This window comes from Rattus norvegicus, chromosome 11 (genome assembly GCF_036323735.1).
Source record: "Rattus norvegicus strain BN/NHsdMcwi chromosome 11, GRCr8, whole genome shotgun sequence".
NCBI lineage: Eukaryota > Metazoa > Chordata > Mammalia > Rodentia > Muridae > Rattus > Rattus norvegicus.
In genome coordinates this window covers 96,155,869-96,170,808 of record NC_086029.1, presented here as the reverse complement: position 1 = coordinate 96,170,808, position 14,940 = coordinate 96,155,869, and the positions used below count along the sequence as shown (strand labels likewise).

The following is a 14,940-nucleotide window of genomic DNA, read 5'->3' as shown; positions in this document are numbered from 1 at the left end:
AGGCCTAGGGACAGCGTCATTCGTGCCTTCGGGAATTCTAAGAGCAGCTATGACAGCCTTTGAAGCTCCAGGGACATCAGGGGCATCACTGTGGCAGACACTGGCTGCTCTGATCTTGGGTCTGTGAAATGAAGAGTCTGCAGACTGCTACCAGAGTAATGCTGCACCACAGTGTAGAGGGGCTTGGGACATAGCCTGTCATGGCTACATCTTGCCTTAGAGCCCTGGGGAAGCAGGCAGGCTCAGCTTTCTGGGACAATGCCAAGACTGTCCCAGGGTATATGGCAAACCGGGGCTTAGATTCTAGCAACTTCCAGAGAGGCATAAAGACAAAGCCATGTAGAAGGCTGAGACAAATGCTCACAGGGTAAGGGAGGACTATACCCACAGCTATCTTTAGAAGCTTGCGGGATACTGTGTATGAATAAAAAAGGAAAGCACGGTATGGTGGGAGGGCTTGAGCTCAACTCCAGGAACTCACACATAACAGGAAAGAACTGACTCTACAAAGTTGTCGTCTGACCTCCCCAAGTATGCTGTGGCGTGTATGCCCACACCTACACACAACAAGAATCATACATAATATTTAAAAAATAAAAAGGGAGAGGCTGGGTGATGGCTTAGCCACTGAGAAAACTGGCTGCCCTTCCACAGGACCCAGTTCAATTCCCAGCACCCACACAACAGCTCACAACCATCTGTAACTCCAGTCTCAGAGGCTCTATTCTAGCCTCCGTGGGTACCAGGCACACACATGGTGTACGCACATACATGCAGGCAACACATTCATATATAAAAAATTAAAAATAAGATAAAATAAAATGGGGGCGCTCTAAGAGAAATTGTGGTATACCTAGCATTCCATTTAAACAGGGACAGAGCCACACTGTGGGGTAAAGGACCCTAAAATTCAGTGACCTTGGCAATTAAGAAAGATTGACATGCATATCACAGACCAGAGAAACAAAAGCAGACAGGAAAACAGCTATGGGATAGAAAAAGTAAGAGAGAGAACCAGGTGTCAAAGTACAAAAAGGAACCTTTACAAAGTTCTTTGAAAAACAACAGCCAGAGGGGCTACAAAGCCCGACAGCACTATGGGAAGTATGGGGAGTGTGTGTGTGTGTGTGTGTGTGTGTGTGTGTGTGTGTGTGTGTGAGAGAGAGAGAGAGAGAATGTATATAGTGTGTGTGTATATGTGTGTGTGTATATGAGTAAGAGTATGTATATGAGTATGTGTATATATATATGTGTATGTATGTCTGTGTGTGACAGAGCAGTGATAAATTCAAGACCAGAGGACATAGCTAATGAGACAGCCCAGCAGTTACCCAGAGGCAGTGCAAAGAACCAGTGCAAAGAACTGACTTCGTGCTGGGCCTCGGACATACCTGCCCCTTCTACCAGCTGCTGATGTTAGGGAGGAGGCCATCACTATGGACCTTAGACTCCTTTGGTCCTCCCTAGGCTACTGGGCGGGGCCCCTGGCAGAGGCAGCTGTCAGCAGACATAGCCAGATCAAGGGTTTCTCCAGTTCAGTTGCAGAACCTGGCCCAGGAGGGCAGCAGACCAGCCCTCTAGGTTGGAGAGATGGGGAGGGCTCCATGGTCCACAGGAAGGCCATCGATGTGTCTCCAGGCAGCCTGGAGTTGGAGGTGCTGTTAGAGCTCAGGGCTGCAGCCTCGATGAAGACGCAGTTATTGGGAGAGAAGGACCAGAGGAAAGCCAGCCCCTGGGAGGGGACCATCAGGAACTGCCTTTCTCTCCAATCCCTCACCCCCCACTCAAGCCAGGCCCGATGCCCCACAGCCCCTCTGCTGTCTCTGGCCAGCAAATTACTCCTCATACCTTTCCGGATATACCTCTCCCATAACACATCCTGCCTTAATCTAACCCCAGATGTCTCCCCCAGGAAGCTGCTGGCAAGCCGCTGTGAATGCCAGGTGTCCCCAGCCCAGTGCCCATGGATCTGATGTTCTTTTCAGGGCACGGTGAGGCCCCCTCTGACAGGCTGCTTCTTTAGTCCTTTTCTAGCTCCTGTTCACCTGTGCCTAGAGCAAACCCTGAGTCCATTCTGATCATACACTGCGTACAGAGACATTAGGTGTGTAGACAGTCAGAACCGCCTCACGGGGTCAACACCCTGAGCACATCAGATGCTTCCCATGTTCTTGGACCAGCAGAGCCCACGGAACCACAACAGACCACATGTACTACAAGGGGTCCTTAAGAGACCTGGGGAGAGATATGCCTGGCTTTCCTCACGATAATTCTACCTTGCCATTCCTGGGCTCATTAGCTAGTGAGTTCAGTAGAATTTCTGTTCTTGGCAGTCCAAAAAAGCCAGAGTGACCAGGGTCATACAGGATTTAGAATTGCTCGAGGCCAGATTAGTCAGTCTCAATGGAGAGAGATTTAAAAATAGAACTCCAAGGAAGAGCTGGAGAAATAGATCAGCAGTTAAGAGCACTGGCTGCTCTTCAGAGGACCCGGGCTCATTTCTCTGCATGTACAAGGTGGCTCACAACTATCTGTAACTCCAGTTTCCGGGGGTCCGGTGCCTTTTCTGGGCTCCCTGGTCACTGTACACATGTGTTACATAGGCATACATGTAGAAAAAACACCTATACGCATACAATAAAATGGAAAACAGAACCAAAGATCCTCTGGGCATCTGTAGAAGTGGAGGAGAGCATGGCCTCCTGCTGAGCACAGGGGCCTCCATCCTGAGGGTACCTCTCTGAAAGCACCATCCTGAGGCTGTGACAGTAGATTGTAGCCCAGGGACTAGGGACGATGCTGAAAGGGTCTTGAGGTGACAAGTGCAGAAAAAGCCCAGAGCACCCACACCTCCCGCCCACTTGTCAGTGGACAGAGGGCTCGCACTATGTCCTTAGCCCATCTAGGAAAATTGAGCACCCCATTTCCTGGGAGTGATCTCCACCCACACAAGCACACCCTCTCTGCTCAGTGGGCTGGCACCCAAGGTATGTACAGTGCAGGCTTAGTGCAGGCTTGAGACCTTGGCTACCCACATCCTGTATACTCCAATAGTCTCCTTGGAGTATCTTTTTTGGGGGAAAGAGTCCTCACTAACACAAAGCCTTGGGCAATGCCAGAGAGGCTCTACGACTGGTGACAGTGGCCTTGGGGCATGGAGCTATCAGCTGGAAACTACAAAAAGTCGGCCACATAGGCCAGAAACCTGCCAATTCCACATAATCGAGTCGCAGTAAAACCATGGATACCCAGGTCAGCAAGCTCTCTGGCTAGCAAATTCCACGTGTGTTGTTCAGACACACTGCTGAGAACTGAGCAGGGCACCCAGCTCCACTGAGAGTTGGCCTGGTCTTGCCTAACTCTGTGCTCTGTCCTTTTCTATTGCTGATTTTAATCTATACCCGTTCGATGTTATAAACTATAAACAGGAATGCAAGGACCTTTGGAGTTCTCTGAGTCCTATCGGGTCAGCTGAGTGAGTGAAGGTGGTCTTGGGTTTCTTCACCAACATCTGAACTGTGGCCCTGCAAGAAGTCAGCACACAGTGACTCAAGAGGGGAGTACCCTGGCGTGAGGCCATGCAATGGCCCCTGCTTCCTGATGACACACCTTAGCCCTCCCCTTCTGTAAGCATCTGTGAGCTGTTAGATTCACTGCATTCCTCAGGACTGAGGAAATTACTAGGCTGAGCCTTAGGGCCCATCAATGGGCTCTGGTTCGGCCACTTCTGCAGCCCAATCCACTCCTTTGCTCTACCAAGATATCCCACAGGGCCAGAACGCTGCTGATGGAGCCTGTACCTGACCTCGGGCTGACGAATTGGTCAGTCCCAGACTCAACACACCCATCCTACACAGTAAGGAAAGATCAGATCAAAGTAAGACAGAAACTCAGTAGGGAAAACATTTAACTCTGTGGTTCCCAGCTGACGTGTAGGCCTCAGAGTGTGATATGGGCCCCATCATCGCTTCCAGGGTCTGCTCAGTGAACATTTCACATTCCTGGCAGCCCCAGCATTCGGGGGTCTGTCATAACCTACTCTTCATCCCTACAGCTTCATAGAGCAAGCACTTGGGGGAATCTCCTCAGGAAAACTAACCCTGCCTCACACTGCCTGGCCTAGAAGACTTTCCTTTAAAAAAACAAAACAAAACAAAAACAACAAACAAAAACAAACGAACAAAAACCATCTAGGACCGTGTTTCTCAACCCTTGGGTCTAATCACTGGGCGTCTAATATCATCAGATACTCTGTATGTTGTTAGGTTTCAAGCCTGGGTCAAATGGCTGAGATGCCTATTTAACAGATAAAAGACACTGACCACCAGGTCCCCCAGTATCCCTCAGTCACTACCTGTTACTGAGAGGCCAAATCTTTTAAATTCATACTGTGTTTTAGAGAACCTGACCTAAATTTGAACTCAGGTAAACTAACAGGTTAGTACCTAAGATTAATTTACAACTTACCCCACAACAAAACCTAAGCCTAGCTCCAGTCTCTATGCTCAACCACAACAGGACCTGGGTCTCCAGGTTACACTCCCCACAAGACCACCATCTCCAGGTTATTACCCCAACAGATCTGCATCCCCGAGATACAAGCCCACCCCCTGCCTAATGACCACCAAGGCAGAGGGAGATAGAAATTAAGTTTACGATTTGATTTCCAGCACTGCCAATGATGCTAAGGCCATGGTGGCTTTCCAGTTAGATGCTTGCATACTTAGTCCTTTGTCCTCCCCTCCCTTGCTGCTTACTATAAATAAAGCCTTGCCCCATAGATATTCGGGACTCCTCATCACCAAGACCGTCCTGCATGATGGCGGTACGCTGAGGGGCCCAAGCCAGCTCCAATAAAAAGGCCCTACTGTGATTGCATCGGATCCACTCCTGTCTGGTTTTGGGAGATCTCTAACATTTCTCTGGCAATACATTACAGGGCCCTCTAGACTGGCATACTTCTAGCTCTCCAGCCTAGGGGTCTGGGCTGCTCTTCCCCATATAATCCAACCATTTTGGTTACCCATTCTCTCTGTACCTTTGGCCTTATGGCTGCCCAGCTGGTTACCCTCTGTCCCAGCTCCCTTCCCCTCCTGCTCGCTCCCCACAGACCACACATCTCCCAGATGTCCCCACCTCTGGCTATGATCGCCCACATCTATAATGAACCTTCTCCTCCATCAGACTTAGGAGCGCTCACGTTTTTTTTCCTTTTTTTATTTCCTTTTTTTTCATTCATCTGATGCCAAAACCTAAAACCCAGGACCAGTAGTGTTTCCTTTATATTTTTTATATTCCATTCACATATCAGATATTCACATTATGGTTCACAAGTAACAAAATTACAGTTATGAAACAGCAAAAACATAATTTTATCATTGGGGGCCAGCACATGAAGAACTGTATTAAAGGGTTGCAGCATCGGGAAGGGTGAGTACCACTGCTCTAGGAGTAAGCCTCCATGTCCCTATAATTCATCCATCCCGTGAGCCTGTGAAACCTGCACCACGTGGACAGTGACAAGTTCTGCTGCTAGCCTGAAAAACGCAGCCTCCCGATTCCCTTCGATCTTGGGTATAGTGGCTACCAAATGCTTTATCAAAAAGCAAACAGCAAGGGCTGAAAAAATGACTTAGTGCTTAAGGGCACGCACAACTCTTGTAGAGGACCTGGGTTCAGTTCTCAGGACCCAAATAATGGCGTCCGACTGCCCATAACTCTAGGAGTCTGACACCCCTCTATCTTCTGTAGGCAATGCACACATTGCACACTTGTTCATGCAAGCGAAACAGTCAAATGCACGAATTAACAGTGAGAAGCTGGGACAGGTGTTCCTGGTTGTCAACCTGACTACATCTGGAATGAACTGCAATCCAGAAATGGAGGGCATGCCAGTAATCAGATCTTGAGGCTGGAAGAAGACACAGGCTTCTGACCTGGATCTTGACATGCGATGACACACACTTTTGATCCAGATCTTGAAGTGTAGTGGCCATGAAAAACTTAGGCCCAGGCAAGGTAGTGCATGCCTTTAATGCCAGGAGACAGAAGCAAGCAGATCTGAGTTCAAGGCCAGTCTGGGACAGAACAAGTTCCAAATTCAGGCGTGGTGGTGTGCACTTTTAATCTGGGCCACACCTTCTGCTGGAGACCTACATAAGGACAGTGGAAAAAGGAAGCGTTCATTCTTCTTTGCCTGCTTGCACATACTTGCCAGCCTTGGAACTTTCTTTGGGATTCCAACTTATACAGAAGACCAGATGAGGCACCTACTGTCGTGGGACTGAGCCACTACTAGACTTCCCATTCACAGCTGACCATTGTTGGGTTAGCAGGACTGCAGTCTATAAGCCATTCCAATAAACTCCCTTACTATGCATGGGAATACATTGTTACATTCTGTAACTTCTGTTGAGAGACCAGACCAACTCCCTCTTGGATTCAGGCTCCATCTTAGAAAACCTGACCTAAGGTTGAACTCAAGTTAACCACCGAACCTGCGCTTAGCACTGGTTTCCAAGTAACTCCTTAACAACCACCAATCAGGAGGAACGCAGACGATACAGTTGTAACTAAAGATATTTACTTATGAAAGTTGATGGTTTGGCTCCTAGCACCAGCCAGTCATTTTAAAGGGCAGAGGATTCCACAACAGCCCCCCAATCAGATTCATGCCAAGCTAGAAGCCCCCTTGCTTGTTTGCTTGCTTGGAACTGGGCTTGGGGCTTCACCCTCCCTATCCGCTGCATCAGTAATAGTGATGAGCCCAGCTGGAGCTTGAATAAAGACCCAGTGTGATTGTCTCAGAATCGGCTCCTTGGGTCTTTTGGGGCTCGGGAGATGGGCACACCATTGTGACTAGAGAACACTAACAGAAGCCCTGCGATCCCCTGCTTTCCTAAGCAGCCCCTGACCAGCCAGGAGCCATAACAAATTCTAATTGAAAACAGACCCTCTGAAAATATGGAAAATAACAAAAGGCCAAACACACTCTCAGAAATGAAGAGTACACCCACTGTGATAGCTAATTTTGTGTCCGCTTAGCACAAGCTAGAGTCATCTGAGAGGAGGGAACCCCAAGTGAGAAAATGTTTCCACATACCAGGCTGTATGCAAGCCTGTGAGGCATTTTCTTAATTAGTGACTGATGGGGGAGGCCCAGCCCATTATGGGCAGTGCCATGGCTGGGCTGGTGCTCCTAAGTTTTGTTAAGTAAACAAGCTGAGCGAGCTATGGGGGGCAAGCCAGTCAGCAGCACCCCTCCATGGCCTCTGTATCAGCTCCTGCTCCAGGCTCCTGCCCTGTTTGAGTTCCTCTACTGACTTGGTTCAGTGATGGACTATGGATGTGGAAGTGTAAGCCAAAGGAACCTTTTCCTCCTTAGTTCGCTTCCAGTCCTGGTGTTTCTTTTGTAACAGCCATAGTAACCCTAACTCAGACACTCATGGTCAGAGAAGATTCACAACTCCCTGGATGCAAAACACTGCATACTGGTTCCACATTTTAAAAGTCCATACTGCAACACTGTAGTGACTTCAAGAGATCCCCTGAGCTAACTGATCTGTTGTTAAGTCTGGCGCTTTGTTTTCTAGAGCACCGGGTTTGACGTGGGTGGAACGGCTATACAACACAGATCCCTTAGCCATACCTAAACCAGCCATCTGTTTTCGTAGGTCAGAACCTTATCCACACTGACATCTCTCTTTAAGCGGGGCTCACACTCAGTTGTGAGGTGAGTCTTCAGTGTTCTACCTTGGAGCTTTTGGCACAGTACTAAACATGTAGCTGGTTTTTGTTGCTTGGTTTTTTTCTTCTTTTGATACCCGGTTTCTCTGTGTAGCTCTGGCTGTTCCGTTACTCACTCTGTAGACCAGGCTCAAGGGATCCAGCTGCCTCTGCCTCCCAAGGTTCCCCTAACGATTCTGGCCACGTTAGCTCCCCATACACTTTAACATACACTCGTGCTCCCTTCCTGGCCAAACTACATGATTTTTCATATCTTTCTGTTCTTTTGCCCCTAATCTCACAGATCAGTGCTGGCTCACCTTTCTTTTCTTTCTTTTTTTTTTTTTTTTTTTAAGATTTATTTATTATATATAAGTACACTGTAGCTGTCTTCAGACACACCAGAAGAGGGCATCAGATCTCATCACAGATGGTTGTGAGCCACCATGTGGTTGCTGGGATTTGAACTCAGGACCTCTGGAAGAGCAGGTGGTGCTCTTAACCTCTGAGCCATCTCTCCAGTCTCCGGCTCACCTTTCAATATGGCCTCCACCCATCTAAAAACTCAGGGCACAGTCTTTACCACCTGTATTTCTAGCTGCATCCTGCTCATTCAATTATACCAGAGCCATTCAACAAAGCTTAGAACATTCTGGGGCTTCTCTAGCCCACATCTCCAAACTTGTAGATTCACCTTGTAGAACAGGTCTAAAAGTTTAAAAACTCCATGGTCAGATTTAGTTAGTTATAAAACGAAGAATGCACCTTTTATGGCCAGATTTCTACATTAGTGCCTTTTATTTCACTGTGAAAACATCTGAGAGAAACTTGAGGAAGAAAGATTTTGGCTCACAGTTTGACCATCATAGTAGGCGGGGTGTAGTAGAGGCCATGACTTAGTCTGTGGCAGAGGCTCCTCATGCCATGGAGAACCAAGAACCACACAGTGGTTGAACTAGGGCCGGGTGTGATTCACTTGGGTATAATGCCCTGTGACCTACTTCATTTTTATTTTTAGTTGTTTGTGTTGCTTTGTTTTTTTGAGATGGGGACCTCAACCATGAAACCCACAAATGAGACCATGCTAGCCTCGAACTCATAAAGACACTACTTGCCTTTGCCTCCCAAGGGCTGAGATTAAAGTTGTGAGCCCACCATGCCCATTTTCAGCAACTAGGCCCCACCCACTTCCTAGAGGTTCCACAGCCTCCCAAAACTGTGGTACCTGTTAGGGAACAAGGAAAACATGAGCCTACCAGAAGACAGATTAGATTTGAACTATAAACACTGAGTACACAAAGTACAGTCAGTTCCACACTTACTTAGCATTGGCTTCATTCTTAGAGTGTTTACAGAAAATCAGAATGCCTAAGCAAATCCTGGAGGAAAAGTGGTCAAAGATTCTCCAATCTGTAAAGGGCACATAATCCCCACCCTGCCCCACAGCCTTCATGGAATTCCTCCCTGACCAGGGTCCTGGTGTATACTCTGAAGTATGTCCTACTTGCTAGGACATACAGGGGGCTGGTCAATACACAATGAATGGATAAATATCTACACTATACAGCTCTGTCCATGTCTGAGAACAGCCAAGGTCCTTCTATGCAGACGAGATGACAAAGGAAGGTCTCAGTGTCCTGTGACAGTCAAGACTTCCAACCCTAACTTTCTCTGAGCTGTCCTTGGCTACACAGCCTCCCCATCTCCTGCTCTATTACAAGGCTGGTCTCATGTCAGCTCCTTACCATGACCTGAATTTTAGGCTGCAATAGCTTTGAACTCACTATATAGCCAAGACTGATTTGGGACTCCTTTTCCTCCTGCGTTTACCTCTTGAGTCTTGAGATCACAGGAATATGCCACACCTGGCTAAAATTCCCCACCTTTACTGTGTGTGTTTTGTATCTCTTGTCTTTTTAAATAAGTCCCTTCCGAGCCCAAAGTGCGACCAGCCTTGTCTGTCTGAATGATGCAAGCAGAAGAGCATCTGTGCCATCCAGCCAGTCCTATGTTAGCACTCCCAAACCCTCGGGCCTGGCAGCAACCCCAGGCTCCAATGGTGCAGCACTTAACCTTCACCCCAGTTTCTGCTCCAGTGTCTGGAGAGCTGGTTTCTTTCCTGGCTATTCATAGATGCCCACGGGGCAATGATGATGAGAGGTCCTGGGACTGCTAAAAGTTTGGGTCTGGGGGCTGGAGAGATGGCTCAGTGGTTAAAGGCACTGGCTGGTCTTCCAGAGGACCTGGGTTTTTGAGTCCCGGGACTCACATGGCAGCTCAGACTGTATGCAACAGGGGTGTCTAGTGTTTGAGAGCACGTACATGCATGTGGCACACGGACATACATGCAGACAAAACACCCATACATATAAAAATAAAAGAAAAAAAAAGGATGTAGGTCTAGAGGCAGGTAAATGACTGTGCTGGCCTTGGAAAGGACTAAGGGGGGCCTGTGGGCTTTAGAACGAGCAAGTTATTACAAGAGCTGAATGCTCCTGACACTGCCATCTTCTGGCAGTGGAAGACAGAGGTTTGCCAGTGTGGGCACCACACCTTGTGTATGTTCAATACCAAAAATCTATAAGAAAAAAAAGGAACAAAGAAAGGGGGAAAAAAGGAAAGAAAGAATGAAATGTTTTGTTTATAAAGTCAGGCTGCTTTGGCACTGAAAAACTAAAATAACAGAGTTGTTGTTCCGTACTAGCATGGCAGTGCATATATAGAGCTCTGTCACTTAGGACATAGACAGGAAGATCAGAAGTTCAAGGTTATCTTCAGCCATTCTTCAGTTTAAGGCCATCCTGGAATACAGATCTTAACTCAAAAAAAAAAAAAAAACCAAAACAAAACGTGTTATCTTCTAGAAGCTTAGCTGTATCATCAATGCTGCACCATAACTGGCCTGTCTGGGAGAAATGAGGACACATTAATTAATTAAACATTTGTGCCCCGAGTCTGACTCTCTCAACCGTCAAAAACAAGGCACCTGAGGAACTGAATTCTCCCAGGGATCTCCAGCTGGGAGAAAAGGCTAAAGTCCAGGGACAACCTAGAGAAACAGTCACCGTGTCGGATGACCTCACAGGAAAGACCAAGTGTCCTTGCAGAACTGCTTAGTGACACTTCCTTCTATTTAAACTGTACCCTCATTGTTAGGGACCCTGCAGCAAATGTTAGACCTGAGAAGCTGCCCCTGGGGAGGGGATCGGCCGGGTTTTACAGGCTATCCAGCACCTTCCCAAAACTGTTAAGCCATGGGCATGTAGCCCACGAGGCTAGCGAACACTAGGATTAGTTTTCTAAATTATGACCTTATGCCTTCACTGATCTGCTAAGTTCAGAGGTCCTTCTCTAAAGACTACAAACACAAGGACACCTCCATAATATTGCAGCCTCCCCTGCCATTGCTTTAGAGGACACGATCACCCGACATCTATCTCAGAGCACCTGACTAAACAGGCCTTATGGGTAAGCATGGGGGGGTGGGTGGGCATGTTATTCAATCTGTCCTTCCCAGTGTGGCCACAATGGATAAACCTTCTCTTACTGCTTTTCACTATTAATTTAGGTCTTTAGTTTTTTAATTTATTTATTTTGTGTGTATAAGTGTCTGCATATGTGTCTGTGTACATCATGCATGTCTACAGATAGCTGCGAGCTATCATGTAGGTGCTGGGAACTGAACCTGGTTAACGCCTTATGTTCATGTGGTGCTGGGGATGCAGCCCACAGTTTCATACATGCCTCCAGTGGTTTACAAGCACTTGAATACTTATACCTGATGCCCTCATAGCTCAAAGCCAAATTGCATCCTTCCAATGGTGCTGCCCCAGCCCTGGAGCAGCACACAACGGCAAATAACAACAAGCCCCTGAAGTAGCATCAGGTAGGTAGCAGCCAGGAGAGCAAACATCATTACCTTTTGTAGTGTCTCATGTATTAGTCAGGGTTCTCTATAGTCATAGATCTTATGGAATGTCTCTCTATATTAAGGGAATTTGTTGTGATGACTTACAGTCTGTAGTCCAGCTACCCCAACAATGGGCAGCTGTGAATGGGAAGTCCAAGAACCTAGTAGTTGCTCAGTGCCACGAGACTAGTTGTGTCAGCTGGTCTCCTGTAGAAGTAGGTTCCAACAGATGTGCTGGCACATAAGTGCAAGCAGGTGAAGAAGTGTAAATCTTCCTTCTTCCAATGTCCTTATACACGTCTCCAGCAGAAGGTATGACTCAGATTAAAGGTCTGCACCACCATACCTGGATCTGGGACTTGTTTTGTCCCAGGCTGACCTTGAACTCAGAGATCTCCTTGCTTCAGTCTCCTGGAGTTAAAGGTGTATGCTACCTTGCCTGGGCCTAAGCTTTCCATGGCCACTATGCCTCAAGATCTCCATGCTAAGATCCAGGTCAGAAACTTGTGTCTTCCAGCCTCAAGATCTGGATCCTAGGTGAGCCCTCCAATTCTGGATTGAAGTTCATTCCAGATATAGTCAGGTTGACAACCAGGAATAGCCATTACACACTACATATAAGCAAGATCTGTCCATGGAATCAGAAGGCAGACAGAACCGTCTGGTCTCAGGGACAAGAAGCAGATGCTGGGTGCCAACAATGGCTTCTGCCTCTGCCTGTGAATGGATGGGCTTCCTGGTAGAATCCATCAAGTGAGAGGCTGAAAACCTGTATACCTGCAGTTGGCATGTTTCAAGACAAAGAAGAAACCTGCCTACCTCCAAAGAGACCTAGAAGGAAGCTCATACATCTTGTTCTCTTCCCATGCTGATATATGCAAAGAGACAGAAAGTAAGAATGAGCCGATGTCCTAGCACAGAACATGGGGGGTGCAGGGCAGAGCATGAGGACCGCCTGACAACAGCTGACAATTTTAACGACAAGGAGTGAAACATCAGTGTGAAAAAGATGGTCAGTGACTAGGTCCCGCAGTCAAATCACTGGGGGTGAAGCTGTTCTTCTGGACTGGACAAGACAGACAGAAACTTGTGATGTGATGGGCTGTGATCTGGGCTCCAGGGAGCTGCCAGCAGAAGAGGTAAACACATGGAACACAGTGTCGCCATTCCTGAGACCTTGGCTGAGAAATCGACCAATCAGCTGCAGCCTCCTCATCCCCTCCCATCTTGGCAGCCAGAGCTCTGTAAGCCAGTGCTGCTCAACCCAGCTATTACACAGCAGTCCACCGTGACAAACTGTCTCCTGCCATACCTTCTCCTCAGATCTCCCCAATATTCTCAAGACGTTAATTCCACCTCACATCAGGGTGTCATTGTCTTCTCACAGTTCAAAGGAACAGCACAGAGCAAACGTACTATGGGTTTGGCAGAAAGCTGTGGATGCAGGGCAGCCAGTCTTTTCCTTGCCTCCCACAGGAGGGACAGGCCTGGCCTTCAGGTGGTTCCTATCACCTCATTTGCATTAAATAATAAATACATAAATAGGATATTGTTTAGTTTGTTTTTGTTTGTTTCTTTTTTTTGGAAACAGGAGCCCTGGCTGATAACTCACTACATAGACCAGGCTGGCCTCAAATTCTTAAGAGATCTGACCACCTGTTTTCCAGGTACAGGGATTAAAGGTGTGCCAGCATGCCCAGACAAAATATGACATTTTTCTTTAAAAAAAAAAAAATAGGGGTTGGGGATTTAGCTCAGTGGTAGAGCGCTTGCCTAGGAAGCACAAGGCCCTGGGTTCGGTCCCCAGCTCCGAAAAAAAAAGAACCAGAAAGAAAGAAAGAAAGAAAGAAAGAAAGAAAGAAAGAAAGAAGGGGGCTGGAGAGAAATGGCTCGCTGGTTAAAACTGCTCTTCCAGAGGTCCTGAGCTCAAATCCCAGCAACCATACGATGGTTTGCAACCATTCGTAATGGGATCTGATGCCCTCTTCTTTTATTTTTATTTTTATTTTATTTTTTTTGGGTTTTTTTTTTTTCGGAGCTGGGGACCGAACCCAGGGCTTTGCGGTTCCTAGGCAAGCGCTCTACCACTGAGCTAAATCCCCAAGCCCTGCCCTCTTCTTTAAAAAAAAAAAATTAATCTCTGCATATGAGTACTTAGCTTACATGTATGTCTCTGCGTCCCGTGTGCATGCCTGGCACCTGCAGAGGTCAAAGGGGATGTCAGGTTTCCTGGAACTGGAGCTGTAAGCTGCTATCTGGGTGCTAGGAGCCAAACCCAGAGTCTGTACAAGAACGAGTGCTCTTTTTTTTTTTTTTTGGTTCCTTTTTTTGGAGCTGGGGACTGAACCCAGGGCCTTGTGCTTCCTAGGTAAGCGCTCTACCACTGAGCTAAATCCCCAGCCCCAGAACGAGTGCTCTTAACTACAGAGCCATCTCTAGCTCACAGCTTCCCCAGAGGGGATAGAGACAAGCACTGAGACACCTTGCCAGTAGGCACAAGTGTCAGCAGTGTACCATGGGAGTAGGTGCTGGGACATGGAGTTTTTAAGTTTGTATATATGGTTTTTGAAATCTCAAAAGAAAGCAGGGTATAGCACGAATACCTGTGATCCTCACACCTAGGAGGCAGAGACAGGAGGATAGCTGATTCACATGTCAGCCTGGATGACATAGCAAGGCATGCACATGCACACACGCACACGCACACGAACACGCACAAACACACACAATAAAGTTGACAGCCCCCCCCCCCAGGCTGAGAAATAAGACTCCTGTGAGTTCAAGGCCAGCCTGGGCAACATAGCAAGTTCCAGGCTAGTCAAGACTACATTGTAAACCCTGCCACAAGGAACAATGAATAGTTGAGGTGAGAAGAGGTGGAAGTCGTATAGGTTATCTCAAAAATCAACTAGGTTTGAGGTGACCTTGTTGTCTGGAGCCCTTTACCAAGCCAGTTCTGTGGTCTGAACCAATGTATGCCAGACTCACAGTCACTACTGTTATAAGCTGACTTATAATACTTATAATACTTATAACAGTATCTTTTCACCAAAAGATGGACTCTGGTTCTTCCCCACAGAGTGTCAGCAACAAGCTTGGCTGATCCTGAAGCTCTTCCAAGCCTTCCCATCCTGCACTTTGTACAGGTGGTCACCCACATCCAAGGAAAGGCTATGGGTACCACACATGAGAGCAAGAAGGTGATCAGACTGAGGCCTGCATCTAGGTGAGGCAGAGTGGAGAGACACAGCCCAATGGTGAAGCGATGTGAAACCAGAGCAGGACCTCATCCTGGACCTCGGTCA

The 14,940-nt window shown here is 47.4% G+C and overlaps 1 protein-coding gene and 1 non-coding gene across 33 annotated transcripts in view; both read right to left on the bottom strand.

The window, feature by feature from the left end:
- Tango2 (transport and golgi organization 2 homolog) overlaps nucleotides 1-14,940 on the bottom strand; it is a 46,592-nt gene that overhangs the window by 26,075 nt on the left and 5,577 nt on the right. The window lies entirely within an intron of this gene.
- Nucleotides 1,702-1,781, bottom strand: Mir185 (microRNA 185). Its single transcript, NR_031903.1, has one exon. It is a non-coding gene; the product is annotated as a microRNA 185 (primary transcript).